Below are 23,919 nucleotides of genomic sequence, written 5' to 3' on the forward strand. Positions count from 1 at the left end.
ATTCCCTGAGACTGGTTCCAGGTAGCTTCATATGTTCTTAGTCTCAAAATATGGTTCCCTTTTGCAGATTTATTTGAAGTACATTTAGATGGTTCTAGTCTTTAATTAAACTAATTTTAGGTATGTTGAAATAATTCTCATCATTTGTGAAAATAATTTCAGAAAACTCAAATTAATCATAATCTATAAAATTAACATTTTCCTTTTCATTAGTATTATTGAACTCTATCATCTTACAAGATGTTACAACACATCCACTAAATCAACTGTTTTACTCTCATTAGTTTACTTTGAACGAATTTCCATAAATACATTTTGCGTGCGGCTTTGAAAATGTTGATCCCGAAATCGACGAAGTCACAGTCTTCTGCTGTACAAAAGTTAAGTCCATTTTTTAGACCTAAATTACGCCATCATCCAACTTGTGTGTAGTAAAATTACTTATCAATTATTTTTTGCTGATTCCCAAGTTAATTTCTCCACATGATTTGCTTCTGTTTTCTTCCTCTTATTGTATTTATTCTTCCTTATGCCCCTCCTTATCCATCTCCTAAAAAGATGGGATCCTGAAACAAATTTTTATTAATCCTCAAAGCCGAAGGTCTATGGCATTCCTCAGAGGCACTCGAATCTGAGTCTGTGGTCTGTGATATTTCTTCTACTCCTCTGCATTTAATATTTCCATTATTATTATTATTATTATTATTCAAATTAAACACTTCTCCCATTTCATTGTCTCTTTTTTTGTCTCTCAAGAATTTTTCATTTCTTAAAAAAGTTACTTTTTTTTCAGTTTATTGAGAAATGTTGTCTCTTGTTGGCCCAGTTACGCTTGTTAATAATGAAATTTTAACTTTTTACAGCTTGAAATTCACTTTCATATGTTCTATTTCATTTTGTTCTAAGACCAACTTAACCAAATTAATTGCAAAGTCGTGATGGATTTTTTCCCATGATACAGAGAATTCTTTGTTATCATGGAATTGAGAAATATTTTTTAAAAATCTGAAATTGCAGGAAACCCAATTGCTCTCTATGTTTCATTTTATTGCATTTGTATTCCAGAATAACCTAACATCTTTTTTGGCCAAGTTTGTGATTTTTCCTTCTAAAGATATAGTACTAATAATCTGTAATTCTTCTTGCTTGCTCCAGTGGGTGAAAAATGCCACCGAGTCTTCTCTACCTTACATGAATTCAGTATTAGACATTGGGTATAGAGTAGAATCACCAATATTCATATCCATGAGTAGTGTGGGAGCAAGACGATTCATGAAAAGTAATCTGACAGGTGTCACACCCCCATGAAAGTAAAATCAAACTGTTATGTGCAACACCTCTATCTATCAAAGTGTATCAAAGTGTGTCCTTTTTTATTGACCTTTGATATCTGCATTTAATCCTGATAGTTTAATATAATAATTTGATTATAATATAATATTATTTAAACCGCATGATTGATTATGTTTGGGCATATTATTTATATACCCAATTATTTCAATAATTTGATTTTCATTGGGTATATTATGGATATGGCCAATTATACTATTACCAACTGCCATGCTATTAATCCTCTTTCATAACTCCCGAGTATAAGTGTGTGGTTTTTTTTTGTTTGTATAAAATGAAAAAAACATTCTAAGTTTTAAAAGATTTATTGAGACCAAAAATCAATTACATTTTAGATCAAAAATTTAATATTATTTTTTAATTAGAAATTTTACAAAACACTATAAAAGTATTACAACTATATACACCAATCTGAATGTAATAATATACACATATACATTACAGCAATTACATAATAATTTAGAGCATTACAACTAATATACAATTAATACAGAATAATTTTAAAAAACTGCATAATAATTTAGAGCAGTTACATACTGAGCCACATTGATTGTGGAATTGGAGTCCGTTTTTATGCATCAAAAGGGTAAATTTTTGAAGACGCATTGCACGGTAAAGTAATATAAAATGATCCCTCCTCCTTGATTTGCACGTCTGTCGGATTATTTTCTTTAATGTAACTGTTAAATTTTGACGGGTATTCGACCATTTGACATAGCACACTGATTCACCGCTGAGACATTTTTTTCTCAAAACGTTTTCAACTCTATAGAGCGATTCTCATCCACAGCTATTTTTTGCAGCTCTTCTTTATAAAACAACCCCTATACATCTTCTGCGCTCAAATCAGCAGTTTTATAGAGAGGTTTTTAAAATTTAGTGTTGATAGATGTAATTACAAATATATATCTATGTACTTTGTTATAGCGACATTTTTTTATAGCGTGGCACTCTCACATGATCACCAATTTTTAAAGAAGGTGTAATAGGCTTAGCAATGATACCAGAAATGTAAAATATTTCTCCAGATTTGTAGCGAGTTATGTTTTGTCAGATCAACGGGTCTGTATTGTAATGTGATAAGTATGGTTGTAGCTATACACCAGATCAGGTAAAATATCAATATACCTAAAGGTATTATACTTTGTAGAATAGCTCCATAGTCGTGTTTTTAACGATTACATCTCTCCACCAAGGCTGCCATTACTGTATTTTTTATAAAAAAGGATGTATTTTATGTATTTTACATACACGCTTCACAGCCTTTTTCATAAACTCTTTGCCCCGATCAGTCTGTAATTTCTTTGGTATCCGCTGATCATTTTCAAATATTAATTCATGTGATCTGGCAAAACTTATCCTCTCTTATTTGATAAGGCCAGGCACCACGCAAGCTTTGATATTGCATCAATAACAGTCAAAATGTATTTCATATCAATTTCCCTTAAATAATCAATCATGTTGACAGGATCCACCTGCAAATTCTGCATCAATATCTGACACAATAATTTTATTTGTCACAAATGTTTTTCTCACAGGCTTATGTAGAGTATATGCATCTTGATTATTCAGCCAATTATTCAGACATATCTTTTTAATAAGGTGTTTATGTGTTTCTCTATATAGACTTTCAGCACCTCCAAAAGATCCAGAATTTTTAGGGGTGAAACACTGTTTTTGTAATATTTTTTCACTATTCCTAGGTACGATGATTAAATAAATAAGGATGGGGTGGTGCGCATCAACATGTGATTCTCTGTAGCAGAAATACAAACTGTATAAATCCTGTTAAATGTATCTTTTCAATATAAATTTAACTTGAAAAGTAATTTGTCATATACCATGACCCCTATTTATCAAAATGTATCAAATAGTGTTGTCTTTTTTGACTCTTGGTATCTTTTTTATTGACTTGTGATATTGTTTTATTGATTTTTGGTATCTTTTCATTGACTTTTCATATCTTAATTGACTTTTGGTATCTTTCTATTGACTTTTGGTATCTTTATAGACTCTTAATCAGTGTTGGACTGGCTACTGGAGGAATCTCCAGTAATACCAGGCCTGGTTGCGGTTAACTCCATTGAACACTGGAGCTCTCACCTGAGCTCCGGAGTGCAGCATGGACTGAATTCAGGGTTTGCAGTACTGAACCGCGAGCGCTGACTGATTCACCGGCGATTGCAGTTCAGCTCATGATAGCTGCGGACAGGCTGGCTCGAACTCCGGAGCTCAGGTGAGAGCTCCGGAGTTCAATGCAGGTAACTGCAGCAAGGACTGGTATTACTGGTGGTTCCTCCGGTACCCAGTCTGACACTGCTGTTGATATCCTTTTATTGGGAATAACTGGGCTGTGCTTGTGGGTGTGAACAGAAGGTGTGTTTTCTGCTGTACAGCTTTATATACAGGCCGAGAGTGACTAGTAGACAATGTGCTTGCCAAAAACTAGCTGGGGTCAAGACAAGGTGAAAGCATCTATTCTACTCTAAAAGTAAATATTAACTCAATTATTTAAATTTTAACTTCTAGTATTATAGGCATAGGTATCGACAGCTGTCAAAATCATTGTAAAAGAAATGGTCAAATCCCTCTCATCAGCTGTAATGTATCGGATAATCACAACCCCACAGGAGGGCTCTGGCATAGTTTGTTGCTAAAATAACAGCAAAAAAGAAAAAGACGTGTGCACTATTCACAGCCACATATACTCATGAATAAAAATATTATGAAGAGATAAACGCATCAGAAAATAGTAACACTCTCTGTGGACAACATCTTCTAATCATTTATCATGGCTTTCATACACGATGCTTGTTTATTGTGTGTAAAATCTGAACTGGATAATTTTGACCTCCCTTCAACACAAACAATTATTGAGAAATCGCTTTTTCTAGAAGTTCAACCTATTGCAGATCTGTCAGACAATGCGCCACTGCAATTTTTCATATCAGGAAGTGATAAATATTATTATTATCTGAACACATGACTTTACATAAATTACTGTATCCTCAAACAAGATAATGCAGCTATCGCTGATGGGGCGCGTATGGCCCTTTTAAACTAACCGCTAGTGACTCTTTTTAATCAGGTCGATATCACTCTGAGAAATTGCATATTCTCACAATTGGATAATCTCTACAGCTATAGAGCATACATTGGAACGCTTTTAAATTACAGCTTGCAAACACTATCAACACAATTTACTGCTGGATTATTCCATAAAGACAGTATGGGTCATCATAATGAACCAATCTTGGATGGCGCAAATATTGGGTTTGTCAAAAGAGTCCATATAACTGCACACTCTAAGCTTGTAGATCTTTTGGGCCCAATTTTTGAGATATATTTTTAATCAGCCGAAGCTCATACCAATTGGACTTGACGATCAAGTTATCGAGAAATAAGGATACTTTCTGTTTGATATCGAGTGACGCAGATCTGTATAAAGTACAGATCTTACAAGCATCTGTCTATGTAAAGAGAGTGCAAGTTTCTCCAGCTGTCTGAATAGGTCACAGTAAAGGCCCTACTATCCACAACAGCCAAATGCGCTATTGATAGGACCTGAATGAAAGTATACAGCATACTGACTGCTACACAAATTACAAACCAAGAGAACCTCTTCTTATGCCAAACTCCAACAACCTTTATATTAGGTTTTGTAGATAATGAATCATTTAGTGGTTTATCACTAGAAGTCTCCGAGAGGGGTCATTTAACATTTCTACCTTTGGAACCCAGAGACGGGTCAAATGACCTGAAGTATTTTAGCTAACATCCTATAATCACCGTGTTTTGTTCTGTAATTAAGGCAATTACTGTCGCACCACAGGAGGTTGTTGTTTTCCATTGAGATTAGCCATTTAGTTTCTAGTTAGTACTATTCAGTTTATTGTATAGTGTCATTTGACCCTCTTTCGGGACTTAAGGGGGGAGCTCGAAATTTCTGGGACTTCTAGTGTTATATAATAAAAATCTTTTGTGCTTTAATCATTATAATGTAAACCATGCGGCTCTTTACCTGGAAGGTCAGCAGTAGAGATGGGCGAACCAGAGGTTCATGGTTTGAGGTTCGGATTCGGAAACCGACTTTGGACAATTGGAGTAGAAGTCGCTGGAGCGGACTCCGGTGGTGACGTAACAATTTCTTTGTGATTTTCTATCATCATATAGAGAGACTCAGAGACCTGCTGCACACATCGTGAATACAGACGTCGCCAGTCAAAGTGGTCGCCGTTAAATATTAGTGATACTCTGTGATGATAAGAAGGCAGTATTTTTGATAGTTATGGGTTCTCACCAGTCACTGTACTTTTTCCCACCGAGTTTGAAAGCTTCACACTGAAACACTGAATTATACTGCTATCAAACCCCTCAATTACAAAAAACGTATAGTAGTGTCTGTGGCCAGAATGAGTTTATATTTTATACCATATAGCGTGGGGTATGCCATTCAGTAAAATATTACAATGTTTTATTACTAATTTAAAAAAAATTATATTATAGTGGCTGATTTTGTAATTTCCATTTTATATAAACATTCAAGCAGTGCAGGACGTCTTTATAAGCAATTCTGTATACCTCTTTGCAACCACTGATGTGTCTGCTCTTTTAGTTATGGGTACAAGCAGGATAAAGACATACTGATAGGGATCATATGTTGTTGTATACTTACGTTGTTGTGAGCCGCGCCAAGTCTTCGGAGAGGGGCGGCATATAAGTTCGACCAATAAATAAATAAATAAGCAAAGGGAGATAACCAGACTCTAAAACAGTATTGTATGGTCATCAGTATAGCTTTACACAACATGGTAATTGATCCTATAAGCAGAAATGTTGTGAAATGTGAGTTGTAATGCTCCATGATATTCTGTAATTGTATGGAATTGATCTGTGACTGAATCATTGTAAAATGTTATTGATTTTTGGTTTTAATAAACCTTTTTAGACTTATAATGTGTCTGTCTTTCATTTTTTAAAAAAAGAGTATAAAACACATGCTATGGGCTCTGGAGTTATAAAAGCTGATTAATAGCAGGGCAGTGGGTAATAGTATAATTCGCCATATACCTAATATGCTCAATGAAAATCAAATAATTGAAATCTATGTTCATATAAATAATATGCCCAATCAAAATCAATTATAAGGTGTGAATAATATTATATTATAATATATATATTATATTAAATAATATTATACACTGTGAACTACACTATTATGACTAAATAAAGATAACAAAAGCCAATAAAAAGATATCAAAAGCCAATAAAAGACAATATAAAACACATACTTCATACTTGGGAGATAAATAAAAGCTGATTAATAGCAGGGCAGTGAGTAATAGTATAATTGGCCATATACATAATATGCCTAATCAAGATCAATTATACAGTGTGAATAATATCATATTATAATAATATTATGCAACTGTTGATGTGTCTGTCCTTGTTATTTGTGGATTGTAATCTCAACCAACTGCAACTGTCTCTTGCTGCGGCACCGTAAAGTGTGCGTATTATATAAAACTGTTTACATCAGTAGTTATAATTGGGCAGTTTTTATGAGTCCCATAATACAGTACATATAATCACAGTGTAAATGCAGAGATCTATCAATAAAATGCTGCCAGCTGTAATTGCCTCTTGGTAAAGCACCATAGAGTGTGCATATGTTATAAGTCAATTTCCATCAATATTTGTATATAGGCGATCTCAAGTATATAGCAGCAGCAAATATATATAAAAGAGACCTACCCATCGAATTCAGAAAGGAACTCGACAGAAGGCCAGACATACTTGCTCCAAACAGAATTAGACCCCAACGTACGTTTCACATTTGTAGTCAAGATGCTTCATCAATGAAAAGAGAATTCATCATAGTTTGTAATGTCTATCACTGTATTATCGAAATGGCCTGTTGCACTGTCGTAGGTGTAAGTTATTTAGGGAGTATGCTCGATGCCAGAAAATAGGTGAGAACCTGATGAAGCTCATTGTGTAGCGAAACAGCTTTCCTCTGCTGGATTTTAATGTTTGAGAAGTGAAGAATGTTCTTTACATTAGTGAGCGCCACTTGAATTCTCTTTCCTTATACGGTAATAAAGGACTTTACACTCTCGGAGAATATACTCTCAATAAATCAAATTTCCAGGTAAAATTCATATGAATAGGAGAAAAAAAATTTTGCTTTATCCATTTATTTTTATTAATTATCACATCTCTTAAAACATAATGTGTAATGGTACATAAGTACATTAAAAATATTTATAATTCTCACACTGTCTGGTTACAAAGTAGACTTTAACATTTATTGATGTATTTTATTTTTGACCTTTATTTATTATAACACTTTTATATTTGCATACTATTAATACATTTGATACATTTGTTCATGATATTATTTTTGACAATTTTTGAAATACATTTCAGATTACAGAGATATAAGAGTATATATTGGAGAACATTATAACACGAGAGCAAAAAGATTACAATATTCTCATGGTGCAGGATACGTCCGACCTCCGGACCAACATCTACACTAGAATTTGGGGTCCCCCGTCCTGTGAATAATGTATAAATGTCTGAGATGATATTACCTCTAGAAGAAATACAACTGTGAGGAATAAGATTAATCTCCAGAGAGACATTACAATGCCACATTACTACAATGCGAGAGACCATTATTATTCCTCTTTTTGTGATATAACATTGTTATTATTGGAGCAGAGTGAAATACGTCGCACATTTACTCCTGTAACTTCTATATCAGCAAATACTGCTCAGGTTACAGATATAAGATTATTAGTAATTAGTGACATCAGTGATAGAAAGATACAAGAATACACTGGAGTAATATTCTCCGGGCACAGGACACATTCTACCTATTACACACATTTCTAGGCGGGAACTTGGGCTCTGTCCTGTGATTGATTATAAATGTCTGAGATTATATTACCTCTGTAAGAAACATGACTTTATCCAGAATGTTATATCCATAAATATATTAGTTATCATATATTTATATATTTATACACCAATATATATATATATATATATATATATACATATGTGGGGTGTGTGACTTTGGCATTTGATGCAGTGAATCTTCCCAGGTGACATGATTATGGGATGTCACTCGCCATCGCTGCCATATTGCTTCTCCTGAGAGGATCAGTCACTGTTTGATCTTCAGAAGAGGCCGAGATTTCTCCAATATCCTGTAATACTATGTGATCGCAGTGCAAAGAATAAGTCATCACAGGATCACATTATCTAGCGAAATCTAAAATAAAGGAATAAAATAAACAATTTTTATTTTAAATAATAAATTAAAATGTCACCTTTTTCCTTCTTAAAAATTGTGAAATTGAAAACTAATCATAATACACATTGTCACATCTGTTATCTCCATCAAGAACATTGGAGTTTATGTCTTTGAGTTTTTGTTTTTTCTCTCCTTCTTCAAAAAGCCAGGACTTTTTATTTTTCCATCAATGAAACTTGTTTTTGTGAATGAAGGGTTTTCTTATTTTGTTGAAGGAGTTTTAGTATTGACTAACATCATTAATTGTAGCATTTAATGTAAAGGAAGAGAAATGTAAGGGATGTAAAAGAAATAATATTCAATATTTTTGGGGGTATTTTTCTTTTTTTTTTCGGTGATCGATATATAACAAAATATGACCTGAAAACAGGATTCTCCAGGTCAGAACAATTAGGTCGGTAGAAAATTTGATGTGAACCTTGTATTATGTGTGGTGAGCTGATAATTGTATTTTAGGGTAAATTGAACATTTCCATCACTTATTGCGTTTTGGGGAAAATAAGAGGAACAATTTCACGAGGATCTATAAAGGGTCACAGAGGAAACACTGGGCGACGCTGGACTTAAAAGCTGAACTGAAGGTAGAAGAAGAATTTATAAAATACATGGATCCATGTTAAGAAATAATACCGTATCTGGAACAACGTCAGAGACCTCCGGCTGTCCACTACTTCTCCAGGACTAAAGGGGGATGTTTCTCTGTGATTATTTAATACTTTATTCATTATTATTTTATGTAAATTAAATTGTTCTCATTAAGAGAAGGGAACACAAAGAGCAATAGGGTCTTATCCGGTGGACATTAATCCAGGGGAGGAGTAAGGGAATTGCTCACCTATTGGGGTTGCCTAACCCACAACTGAGGAGGCAAAGTATGACATTTGCTGCAGAACGCTCTGGTAGCGAAATCCCACCATGGAAACCAAATAGTAAGAGGATTGGAGTATTAATTTGCACTGCTGGTAATAAAATCAAGAAATCCAGAGACCGTATTTAGGATCGAATCAGGAGAACCTGATGAAGAAGCTGTTTAACCATCGAAACGCGTGGAGAAGAAACTGCATTATCCTATTCTGAATACTTTCTCCATATTTCTTGATTCCATTACCAGCAGAGCAGACTATTACTCATATCCTCCTACTATTTGATTGCTCTCATTAACCCCTTTACGACTTTGTATGTACTGATGCGTCCAAGGTCATATCCCTGTCTTTGATGCCGGTTTAAAAGTAGCATCAGATCAGGGTTAAAAAAATAAGTCATTACAGCCCCAGATTCCGAAAAGTAAGAACGTTACTGTTCTCAGAAAATAACGACAAATGCCCCATGTTTGGAGAGAGGACAAATTTCTATACTTCACAAATTCTATAAAAAAAATCTATACATGTTTGGTATCTCCAAGCTTGTACTGACTGGGGGAATCATAACCTGATTAACTTTATTATATAGTGAACAAGATAAATAATAATAAAAAAAAAACTATTGTGGAATTACACTTCTTTCACCACTATTTTTTTGCCCCCATTTTCCATTACAGTATATGGTAAATTAAGTGATGTCATTCAAAAGTACAGCTCTTGCCATATAAAACAAGCCATCATATGGCCATATTGATGGAAAAAATAAAAAAAGAATGGCTCTTGGAAGAAGGGGAGGAAAAAAAAAGTGAAAGAAAAGACAGGACCGTGAAGGGGTTAAACTCATGTGAATTACAGGAAATGTGACACTAACTCCATCCCCCGTAGATCGATCTGCTCATCTGTAATCACCATAGATGTACTAATGTCCAGGTGAATAGTACTGCCGGGTAACAATACAGTAAAAGCTAAACCCAAAGAAATCTGGAGGAATTACAGATTTTTTTTAACCATTTCACTTCACTTAAGATTTATTTTCACCTGTTTTTAAGCACATTATGTGGTAAAATGGAGGACAAATTTAAAAATGAGAAAGTCTCCGACAAAAAACAATCCCTCATTAGGTTGTGAGGACGGGGAAATAAAATGTTCTGGTTCATGAATGAGAGGAGGAAGGAAAAAAAGTGGAAAAATGGCCGAGTTTCCAAAGGGTTAATAGGTCTCACATACAGGAGAAAACAGAGATATATATTACACATCAGTAGTGCGAGAATTTCCTGTATCTTCTCTGCTCAGGTCATTAGGATGTTCTCTCAAGGCTCTTTCTACCCTGGCGGGGATGGATCTGAAGAAAACTTGTCGGAAACCCGGTCCCAAAAATACATAAATGATTGGATTCATGCAGCTGTTAAGACAAGCCAGGCTGGAAACAATGGTCTGTATTACAAAGAATAGAGGGTTATATATTTGATAATACAAGATTATCAGTGGGAGGATGTAATATGGAAACCAGCAGATGAAGAAACACGATATAACAGCGGTGATGATCCTGGAGGATCTCTGAGATCTCTGGGATCTCTTACTTTTTTTAATCTTGTAGAAAATGGTAACATAAGAGGTGACGATGATGAGAAAAGGGATCACACATATTGTAACTAATCTGATCAGCTGCATGACGTAATGTACTCTTGGTTATGAAGAATGATATAATCATTATATATACACCATTCATATAGCACACCTAAATGGTATCTGGACACATAATACAGTACACCCGCTACAATGAGGCTCAGCGCCCAGATGATCGCTGCAGAGATTCTCACCACATTACAGGTTCTATGAACTTTGGCCCAGAATGGCCACATGACGGACACCCAGCGGTCAATACTCATGGCTGTCAGGAGGAAAACACTGGAGGTCATGTTTACATTAAAGAGAAACATGTTCAGTATGCAAAGTGCAGGATACGGGGGGCGTGAGAAAACTGCAGCCCATTCAGCAATTCTCAGAGGCAGAGACGCACAGCACAGGAAGTCCGCGATGGCCAGGTGGAGGAACCACACGGCACTGACTGTGTTCTTCATCCTGAATCCGGCAATCCAGATGACTAATCCATTACCGATAATCCCGAGAGCAAACACAATGCTGTATAATGTAATTGATGTCTTTTGTATAATACTAAAATAATAATAAAAGTAGTAGACGTCATAAGAAGACCTGAGAAGAAAGGATAGGGTAGATGTTAAGAAAACTAATAATTTATGCTTTTATATATCTCTAAAGTGCTTTGCAAATTAATTGGGAGAAACCATTTTTTAAGTAAAATCGTAAGTTGGTTACTAGGGATGAGCGAATGTATTCGCCACTATTCGGTATCCGAAGGATAACAGGGTATTCAAGGTATTCGTTATCCGACGGCTAATATGGTATTCGCTCCGATACCTTCATTTTCATTTCTGACTATCTGGCGCCTTTTTCCAGCCAATGAACACATCTGACATTGCTTGCCCTCACAATAACGCCACAGCCATCTTTGTTGTGGTGTTACTGTGATTAGCTTGGCCACAAAGTGTCATAGGGGCTATATAAGCCAGCGGCTATTTTGGTCAGCCGGTCTCTCCCTCTCTCTTTCATACTCACTGATCACGGGCGCGGCACTGCACGGTTGTCACACTGTGGTGGGTTCTCCAGCTTTTGAAAATGCCGGCCGCTCATTATTCCATATCGTAGTCTCTGCTTCCCCCACCCACCGGCAACTATGATTGGTTGCAGTCAGACACGCCCCCAAATTGAGTGACAGCTGTCTCACTGCAACCAATCACATATTGTTTAGTAAAATAAATAAATAAATAAAAAATTTAGAAAAACTATGTGCAGTCCCCCCCAAGTGATACCCAGCCAAGGTAAGCACACAGAAACAGGCCGGTATTCTCAGGCTGGGGAGGGCAAGGGCCATGGTTATGCCCCCCCCTCCCGCAGCTGAGAATATCAGCTCACTGCTGTGCCAACAATGTCGCATTCATTAGATGCGAGAGTCCCGGCATGTCACCGGCCCTTCTCGATTGCCGTGATGGGGTGGCAAACTGGGTAATAAGCAATTAATAGCAGCCCATAGCTGTCACTAAGTCCAAGATTAGTAATGGCAGCATTTATGACATGCCATCACTAATCTGTAAGTAAAGTAAATAAACACAACACCAAAAAATCCTTTAATTGAAATAAAACACCAAAAAAGTCCCTTTGTCACCACTTTATTAACCCCCCCCAAATATCCAGGTCTGGCGTAATCCACACTGATTCAGCAACGTCTGAGACCCGATACTCAATGCAGCCTCATTCCGGGAACGATGCTGCAGGGGTAACTCCAGGTCATTTCTCAAGGTCAGTGATGTCAACACATTACCGCTCGCGAGAACTTCAGTGCTGCTGTAAAGCACAACTCAGAGTGACGTCACTGACTGGCAGTGACCCTGCGAAAAGTCAGATCCAAGCTCCATCACACATACTGTTGGGGGGGGGGGAACACATACATCACAAATAAAAGCTGTAATCTCTATCTATCTATCTATTATCTATCTATCTATCAATTATCTATATCTATCTATCCATTATCTATCCATCTATCCATTATCTATCTATCTATCTATCTATCTATCCATTATCTATCCTTCCATCCATTATCTATACATCTATCCATTATCTATCTATCTGTCCATCCATTATCTATCTAGCTATCTATCTACCAATTATCTATCTATCTATCTATCTGATAGATGATAGATATATAGATAATGGATAGATAGATAGATAGATAGATAGATAGATGGATAGATAGATATATAGATAATGAATAGATATAGAGATAATGGATGGATCGATAGATAGATAGATAAAAAGGATAGATAGATAGATAGATAGATAGATAGATAGAGGGATAGATAGACAGATAAAGGGATAGATAGATAGATAGATAGATAGATACAAAATGATAGATGGATAGATAGATAGACAGGCAGACCGTTGTCAAACACATATATAATGTCTCACCTCTCTGCATATTCTAAGCTGGCCACAACCCTTTATTGACTTTCAAGTGGCACTAAAGGATGCCTAGCCTTGTATTTAGCCAGAAAAATAAATAATTAAAAAAAAGCGACGTGGGGTCCCAACATTTTTGATAGCCAGCTAGAGTAAAGCAGATGGCTACAGCCTGTAGACAACAGCTGTCCGCTTTACCTTAGTTGGGGATCCAATTTGGAGGTCCCCAGGTTCTTTTTTATAATTATTTATAAACAAATAATTAAAAAAAGTGGGGTTCCCTCCAAATTGGTTCACCAGCCAAGGTAAAGCGGACATCTGTGGTCTGGTATTCTCAGGGTGGGAAGGTCCACAGTGATTGGCCCTTCTCAGCCTAAAAATAGTAGGCCGCAGCCGCCCCATTCCTGGAGTTCCTACCCAGCTCATCCTGTTGCCCTGGTGCGGTGACAAATGGGGTAATAAATGGGGTTGATACCAGATGTGTAATGTCACCTGACATCAAGCCCTGCAGTTTGTGATGTCATGGCATCTAACAGATTCTCGACAACACCAACTGTCAGTAATAAAAATAGAAAAAAAATAGGCAAAAAAAAATCATTTGAAAAAATACTCCTTAATACATTCCCTTTTTCACCAATTTATTGTAAAGGAAAAAAAATATCAGGTCCCCTGTAATCCATTTTGGAAGTCCCACGACGACTCTGGACCTTCTAGGATATGGGGGCAAGCTAAGGGAACGTATCCCCTATCCCCATTTTCTAGGAGTACAGACCCTCCATGTGAGGAGTGTGGGTGCAAAGAATCTGCACCTACCCTCCTTGAGTCCACAGCAGCAGTGTGCATGCAGCCACCACAGCCATTCTCAAAGCAGAAACCTGAGCTGACAGCCGCTCTCTGCGCATGCGCCCAGCGTTTGTTGTGAAGGAGGAGGGATTGTGGGGGATCAACACTGCGGCAGGTAAGAGACACCGGGGGAACACTGGGGAATACCAGGGGGGTATGGGGGTGACTTAGCGGTACCCGGGGAGGAGTTTTCTGTCGCATGTGTCATGGCACATGCGACATAAATCAGAGGAAGAGGGTGAATGCGGGCGGCGCGGTGGTGTGTGGGCTGCCATCTTTGATGATCGGGAGGGGGCAGAAATGCAGTCAGACACCTTCTACAGTCTATGCCCATACTGTTTCTGCCTTTTCCCATCCATTTCAGCCTCTTCCTCTGTCACCACAGCTCACCGTTAGGTCCAAAATGAAATTATTCAGGTTTGCCATAGACTTACATTGGGCATCGAATATTCACGAATACTTGAATAGCGGCGAGCTATTCACCGGATATTCGGTGAAGCGAATATTAGGGTATTCGATCATCCCTATTGGTTACCAGTCAGTGATTCAAAACAGTTTTAACTACTTTAAAAAGGTGTGAGTTTTAAACCTTGAGTAATAAAATGTGGTTTGACTGGTTTTAGTAAGAAAATAACAGCTAGCTGCCTCCTCAGCTTCAGTTGAGAGCTTGTTTCTGTGATGAGTGGTTTAGTGTAGTTTATCTCTCAGTGTGATTTGTGCCAGTAAAAATGGATGTTACTCCATGGAAGAGGTCTAGAATTATTTCCCTTAATGCACATCCAAGTCTGACTGTCAGAGAAATCGCTTCCACCGTTGGTATTGGAAAAGCTACTGTTTCAAGAATAATTTGCACACACAATGAAACTGGATCGTTTTCTGCAAAATGAAAAGGGAAATGTGGAATAAAAAGGAAAACGACACCAAGAACTGATAAAACACTTATCAGAAATAGTAAAATTAATGCAAGAAAAACAAGTAAAGACCTCCAAAGAGACTTGTTCGCTGCAGGTATTGATATTAGCGATTTGACTGTTTGGCGCAGACTTCTGGAAATTGGTCGGAAGGCAACAAAGCCATTAAAGAAACAACTTCTGACATCTCCAGTGAAGTCAAAACGACTTGAATGGGCAAAAAGATATAAATCTTGTACAACTAGCCAGTGGAAAAAGGTAATTTTCAGTGATGAAGCCCATCTTTTTGTTCAAGGGTACAGAGCAAATGTTTTTAGAAGAAGCAAAAATGAACCATTGCGAGCTGATCATATTCAACAAACTGTAAAACACCCTCAAAAACAGATGTTTTGGGGCTTTTTCACAGCTGATGGTGCAGGGAGCCTATTTCCTGTTGATGGTATGATGAATTCATCCAAACACATAGACATTTTAAAACGTTTTATTCTGCCATTCATGCGTAAATTTGAAAGGACATTCCAACAAGATTTGGCTCCATCCAACAATTCCAAGTGTGTGAAGAAATTCCTAGAAGAAAATAAACTAAAAGTGCTGCCCTGGCAATTCACCAGACTTAACCCCTTAACGACCGCGGGCAGTAATATTACATCCTAGCAGTCTTAATGTTACTGCCTGCGGCCTGCTGCTGGCAGCATGCCACGATTGGCGCACATTTCAGCTGATTTTCACAGCTGACATATGTGCCTGCTAGGCACGAGCAGAATCGTTATCTGCTCGTGCCGTTTAACCCCTTAAATGGCGCTGTCAATATGTGACAGCGTCAATATAATCGCGATCGCAGTAAACTTTTACTCACCGCCCGATACTAGAAGTCACGTGATGTGATCATGTGACTTCAGGTAGTTGTAATGGTAGCACAGGGTAATGTGATGACTCCTGTACCTGCCATGAATTACTTTTAGTATTACTCGACCCGCAGCCCAGTGAAGCAGAAAGAGAGTGTATCTGCTGTTTACAGCTGTGTAGCTGTGATCAGCATATAGGGAAGAGCGATCGGATTATTAATCGCTATAGCCCCCTAGGGGGACTAGTAAAATAAAATAAAAAAGTAAAAAAAAGTTTTAAAAAATTGAAAAAAACCCAAAAAACCTAAAAGTTTAAATCACCCCCCTTTCGCCCATTGAAAATTAAAGGGTTAAAAAAATTAAAAATATACACACATTTAGTATCACACGTTCAGAAATGCCTGATCTATCAAAATATAAAATCAATTAATCTGATCAGTAAACGGCGTAGCGTCAAAAAAATTCCAAACGCCAAAAGGACATTTTTATGTCGCCACAACTTTTGCGCAAAATGCAATAACAGGCGATCAAAACGTAGCATCTGCGCAGAAATGGTACATTTAAAAATGTCAGCTCAAGATGCAAAAATAAGCTGTCACTGAGCCCCAGATACAGAAAAATGAGAATGCTACGGGTCACGGAATATGGCGTAAAATGTACGCCACTTTTTTCGGACAAACTTCTGATTTTTATTTTAACCCCTTATATGAAAGTAAACCTATACATGTTTGCTGTCTACAAACTCGCACTGTCCTGAGGCATCACACTCACACATCAATTTTACCATATAGTGAACACAGTGAATGAAGTATCTCAAAAACAATAGTGCTAGTGCACTTTTTTGCAATTTTTCTCTGCATTTGGAATTTTGTTTGCTGTTTTCAAGTACACTATATGGTAAAAATTATTGTTTCATTAAAAAGTACAGCTCGTTCTGCAAATAATGAGCTCTCACATGACCATATTGACTGAAAAATAAAAAAGTTACGTCTCTCAGAAGAAGAATGGCGGAAAAAAAACAATGGAAAGCGAAAAATTGATTGGTCGTGAAGGGGTTAAATCCTATAGAAAATTTGTGGAGCATTGTGAAGAGACTTCTTGGCAAAATGGACTGTACAACTAAAAAACACATGATAAACAGCGCCTTACAAGTGTGGTTCCATGATGAAGAATTGAAGAATTTATGTAACAACTTGGTAGAATTAATGCCAAAATGCATTGAAAATCTCATATCTGCTAAAGGAGGACAAACTAATTTATTACTAAAATGGGTATGTAACAGTGCATTATAACATTTTATGAAATATTTAAAAATATGTTTTTTTGCTTTGTCACAATTAATTTGCCCAGCACTGTACCTTGCAGGGGGTCACCTTAGCAAGGGGTGTTGGGGGTAGAAGGAGAGATGCCTCCCAGGCTGGTCTTCTAGTTACTTTTTGGGCTGCATGTCCTCCAGGTGCCTCAGTTGCACTGTACCATTAATACAATCCCTTGTGGTCTCATCACAATCTGTAATGTGCGGCTGTGCTGAGACCGCAGGGGATGTGATACACGGTACAGTGATGCTGAAGCAGCCGCCGGCCCTAACCCTGCCCCAGCGGAGCTGACACTTTATATTACCACTAAGCAGAGAATAGAAAGTATACACATAGGACCGAGTGCAACACAATATATGATTCTACATTAACAAGAAGCAAAAAACTGACAACAAATTATAAATGATTAAAAAATGCTGATAGGCTGCAAGAAACCCAATAACGGGATTTCCATAATAACCCTAATCCTCAATGAACCAGATGAAGGCTTACATAGAAAAGAAGCCAAGTAGAGAATGTAATTTACAATGGCTATTCAGTGTGTTTATGGGGTGAAGCTGCAATGCCTATGACCTTATATCCAGAGATCAAAGTGATATACAATGGCTCGTACTCACAGATATTTCCATCCTTAACTTTCCCTAAAATGTAGTTATTCTATGGTCATACTGGGAACCTGTCAGGGGATTCATGCTGCACAAACCACGGGCAGTAGAGCACAGCCGGCTGTATAAATACAGACAGGTATATCTTTTTCTGAGCCTCTCCGACATTTCAGATAAAGTCTAGTTACAAGACCATAGATTGGGACGCGTTTAGTCCAGAGCTGCCCCCTGGCCGGCAGAGCAGCTACAGATGATTGACAGGTCTCCCTTATTTTTATTTTAACCAGACAACCCCTAAAAAAGAGGAAATCTAAAGCCCCTTAGGAAGGACATACTCAGATGTGATGGACTTGTTCAGGTGTGGATAGAGCAGATCTGGACATGTCTGCTGATTTCTATAGGATCTTTTGATAAAAAAATTTGTGCTGTACCCTTGTGACTTCCAATAACTGAACCCAGTAAGAGAGTCTATGTCCGACTGCAACACCCGAATGTCAGTGTTGTAGGTAGATAGATACGGTGGTGCTATGGAGGACGCAGTGACGCAATGATGATAAATAACAGTTTTGCTTTATGTTTTTCAATTAAGATGAATAATCACAACTCCTTACAGCTTATAGGCCACAACAGCCCGAACAATACAGTTAACAATCTATGCAGCTCAGAGAAACATCAAGTACCGGCCCGTAGGGAGGGTGAGGACCATATTCTCTGGCTATCTACTCCCTCCCTTAAATATTAATGGGGTTTACCCGGAATGGGCTACTATGAGTTGTGGTACGCGGTCTCTCCAAGAGTACAATCTTACAACCACCACACAGTTTACATAGGGTACCCAGCCAATTCTCCCCTTAAGTCCCTCTGCAGAAAACACTTAACACTATATATATAAATATATATATTCATACTTTTATGTAATCACTTTATCTTTCGCTGCCTCCCGGCAGTGGGAGGAATTAGAAAGAAAACAATTTTAGTCCTCTGCCGTGAGTAAAACACAGTTTCACTTTATATACCTTCTGGATTAATGCAAAACGTCTTCAGTTAGCACAGTCCTTTCTCTGTAAACAACTTTTTAACAATAGTCTTTTTTTAAGGAGACTTTAGTCTAACTAACTGTCCCTATCTATATCTATTAACACACATTGACCGGTCTCTCAATACTTATAACTCACAGACTTCTTTCGATATCTTTTGCCACACAGATACAGCACTCAGGGTTAATTTGCAGGAGGCCAGTTTGTTATCCCAAGATGGTGGATCTCTCTTTGGAGGCCAGACTGTTATCCCAAGATGGCGGATCTCTCTTTGGAGGCCAGACTGTTATCCGAAGATGGCGGATCTCTCTTTCTCCTCGCAATATTCACTCTGCTTCCTGTTTATTTAAACCTCAATCTAAACACTTAATTCCTTAGTTCAGCATCTCCTTTATGACGGAGCAATAAAAATCCTACTTTGGAGACAGATCAGCAGTCATTCCCTTTTCTCAAAAGAAAGCAACCGAGACCACAGGACCACACTCTCCTTCTCCTTAACAGCTCCAGCACACGCACATAGTTTTTTTTCCCCAACTGCCACACTATTTAAAAATCAACTGTGCACAGTCATGCTCTATAGTGACACCCGGTGGCCATTCAAATCATAGCACAGATATACTCCACTATATGTAAGTCTTTCACCCTGTTACACTGCAACAGTCACATCTGTGTTATTATATAATGTAGAGCCCAATTCTCTGCATTACAGACACCACTGACGCCTGATGGACGACACTGACGTGTAGAGGGGTTTGGTGGGTTATCCAGAGTTTCCATCATTGTGGTAGGAATAATGGCGCTGCAGGTGGAGCTGATTTATCTCTATGAATATTGATGTAATCGGGGCGGAGGCTCGGATATAGATGTGAATGGAGTCTGCACTGATATCTCAGAGAAATAAAGAATTAGGAATATAAACTTACCTGTCATTTTTGTCTAGAGATGTATTATATGTGGTCAGATTATCATCACTAGGGTCCATCCTGAGGATTTACCTACAAGAAAGAGAAAAAAAAATAACAATAATAATAATAATACATATCATATCATGAAATCATCGTGTTTGTGCAGTAGAAGTTCTGTCATTTTATTAAAAGGAAGCTGTCACCAGATTTTGCACCTTAAGCAGCGACGGTGCTGCATTGAATAACAATGCACATTACCCCCTGACCTCCCCTGTAGCCACCACAAAACTTTTATAAAATATTCTGCCCTGTGTATAAGTTGTCTGGTCCTATGGGTGTCCTAATTTATGTCTCCTGACCCTTCTTTCACCATCTTTCTGTGCTCATTGACATGGATGCTATCTAGGACGTTATCCATGTAGGTGGGCAAAATCTCCATATTCCCGACTCTCGCGCAGGCGCACATTACTCTTCTCTATTGTGAGCTAGGATAGGCACGAGATTTTCCCTATAAATATGAATCAAGCGGGTGATGTCATCAACATAACCAGGGAAAATCTCGCGCCTGTACAGAGAAGTCCACAGTTCACGGAGGCGCACCTATGTTTTTGGGTCTGCCCACAAGGGCAGAATAAAGTGCACCTGCGCGAGACGAGAATATGGAGATTTTGCCGACCTACGTGGATGGCGTCTTAGGCATCATCCACGTCAATCAGCGTAGAAGTATGGGGAAAGGAGAGACAGGAGGCACGGATTAGGATGCCCATAGGACTGGTCTAGGCAATTTACTTACAGAGCGGGAGATTTTATGAAGGTAATTTTGAGGTGCTACAGGGGGGTAAGGGGGAAATTTGAACCTTTATAGAATGCAGCACAGACGCTGCTTAAGGTGCTAGTTTTAGTTGAGAATGTCAAAATCTGGTAACAGGTTCCCTTTAAAGGATCACTACAGTGTTTATTTTACTAATTTATTGACCAACTTGTTAGCAATCAGTTATATAGTAATGAGTGTAGAGAGTATATTACATCACTGACCAGTCACCGCCTTTTGATGTTTCCAGCTTTCCTTTCTTTGTCTTGTTCTGAGTCCCATAAACTAATACTGAAAAAGTGCCCTCCGCTCCACAAGAAGATGCTGAGTGATCCAGCAGTACAGAACTGCGGTCACATGATGGTGGAGTAGACTGGAGCAGCGCTGGAAACGGCAGAGGATGACGACTGGGAAATATTGTAATACATTAATCACATTTATCTCCACCTTATACAATATTATGGAGGAAATTATAAAGCCGGCTGGATAAGATGAGTGGCACGCTGTATAGTACTTTGTGTTTGACAGCATCCAGGAATATTGGCATTGAGCAAAATAAGAAAATATACATATTAATTAATTAAGTAATTAATTAATTATCTTTAATATTTTATTATCCTATATGCCAGTGCAGGGACAATTTGCCACAGTTTCCTATTTCATTGCCACAAATATGTCTCCAAAGAGAGTTGGATCCACCACTGATAAAGACGTCATGTTCTGCTGTGGAATGATTTACTACAGTTATATCATTATCACTCATCACACGAGACATAACACCCAAACCCGTCATCTCAATATCTACCTGGAGACGCCTGAAAGGGAATCTGTCCGCACAATCCTCTCCACACACTGATTATAGGGTCGTGGTACTCTCTGAAAATAATGAAAAGTAAAACATGACCAAATTCACTGTAAGAAGTCCGATAAGTAGCACAATACTGGTATAATATCTTGCTGTTTTGTAATAAAAAGAAATCTAATAAGAAAACTAAATGATAGATAGATCGATAGATAGATAGATAGATAGATAGATTTCATTACCTTCCTTCCTTCTCCTCCAGGATGCTTTCTCTTTAATCAGTGAGAGCAGCGGATCCTTTGTCTAAAACCAGCATTACTCCTGTATATACTGTATATATATATATATTCACTCCTCCACTTCCCAATCCATCTGACACTTCCACTAAGTTCAAATAATTATCAAAGTAGAAAATAATTGTTGATTATATTATTTATTTAGTTGTTATTAAAATATTGGGATTTTTTGGTTTATACATATTTTATACATATCATTTTTAATGCTTTTTCTTGACTCATATAATTATCTGCGCTTTGAGTCCATTATGAGAAAACTTCAATACAAAAGTGTTTGTTCCTGTTGAATTTAGTGATAAAATCATGTAAATATTAATGTATTTAGTTAGGTATTAGACATACACTGAAGATGAAAATGAGAAAACAACACACTATAGCCTAAATGTTGCGGTCATTGTGTCGTCCTATGTGATTATATCCTAACATGAGGAAACCAGCAGAATTTTCCGCTTATTTCATAAGTTGTATTTATTGTAAAGCCCATAATATTAAATGTAAATCAGATAAGTGGAAAAGAACACTGATCAAAATTAGGGAATACTTTCAGATATCTGCAAGTTATTGTTGTTAATCTGGCTCTTGGTGCTAATTCTTTAATTATCCGACAAACCCTATGTAACTGGCTCCTAACTTTCCAGTTTGCACTGACTTTGCAAATATAGTGTGCCATTCCTAAGTGACTGAAACCCTTCAGCAGCAGGTTGTCTAGATGAAGGCCAAAGGGGTGACCCTATCAGCCATAGCAAGAGAAAGTCTGTGATTTTGAGAATATTTCATCTTTATAACATCACAAATGCTTTCTAGTCCCCCAAGAAGTCTGGTCTCCCTTGAAAGACAAATGCAAGCAAGGACAGGATAATGTGGAGAATCTCCATGGGTAATCATTTCAACACTGCAGCTAGAATTGCTCAGCAATTCAGCACTGGACAGGGTAAGGCTCTGTCTTGTCATACAGTGTCACAACATTTAAGGGCATTTGGACCAAAAGCCGATTCTGTAGTGACCAAATCTCTCATTAGCAGAAAGAGTCACAAGGCTAGACTCACCTTTGGTGAGGGGCATGTTGTGTGGACAGAGAAGAAGTGATCCACAATTCATTTTAGTGATGAAAGCAAGTGTTAGGTTAACACTAACGGTCACAGCTGTTGCCAGCGATGTCCGAATGCAGAGAGGGTACCAGTGACCCCCCCCTCTGCTACTCCGTCTCAATGAAAACAAGCGGACGCCGTTTTATACATAAGACTGGAGATGTGCAGCTCCGAATAGAAAGTGTATTGGTATTGTTTACATTACAAAGTTATACAAAGTTGATTAGGGCGTAACTATGCAACATACATATTCATTAAAGGCGTGAATTACATATTCCCAGCAAGAGAAATTAATATAATGACTTATACTCCAATAACAAGATGTTTTTCAGTCGTCTCTAAGTCAAAACATTTTGCGTCCTTGAGGTTGGTCTCACAGTTTATTACGCAAATAAGTCTGGTTCGGTCTTGCCAGGGAGAATGAATTTCTATTATTTTCTAAGTCAGTGAAAAAGGTTAACTCTTTCCTCACAATCCCCCCTATTGGCGTGATTGATGGACAGGGGGCCATTGAGAAGCTGTGGACTATAGAGAAAGCATGCTAGCCTCCAGATACTTTCTGAGCCGTGGGTTTGCTCAGGGAGTGTCGTCTCACATCCGTCACCCAGGACTGCCTGCATGCCTCTCGATAGGAGTCTCATCATGATACGCCAAGGTGATTTCTAGAGGAAAGAGTAGAGAAGAGAAAAAAGGCATATTAGTGATTTCATACGGGTGCTGAATAATCATTGTATCTACATTGCTTCAAGCAGCGGGAAAACAAAGCAATTAGCAACTTGAACACTACATAAGCAACTAGTAAACAGAGTAACACTTGGAACACTGATAGTCTGTTGTAACAGCCTCCCCATTGAAACACTTCGTTTATTGGGACTGGTATGGCTAAGTATG

At 37.8% G+C, this 23,919-nt stretch overlaps 1 pseudogene; it reads right to left on the reverse strand.

Annotated features, from left to right (window-relative positions):
• Positions 1-7,626: 7,626 nt before the first annotated feature.
• LOC142257281 (C3a anaphylatoxin chemotactic receptor-like) lies at positions 7,627-22,001 on the reverse strand (annotated as a pseudogene).
• Positions 22,002-23,919: the final 1,918 nt, after the last annotated feature.

The sequence above is a fragment of the Anomaloglossus baeobatrachus genome, chromosome 11, assembly GCF_048569485.1.
Source record: "Anomaloglossus baeobatrachus isolate aAnoBae1 chromosome 11, aAnoBae1.hap1, whole genome shotgun sequence".
Classification (NCBI taxonomy): domain Eukaryota; kingdom Metazoa; phylum Chordata; class Amphibia; order Anura; family Aromobatidae; genus Anomaloglossus; species Anomaloglossus baeobatrachus.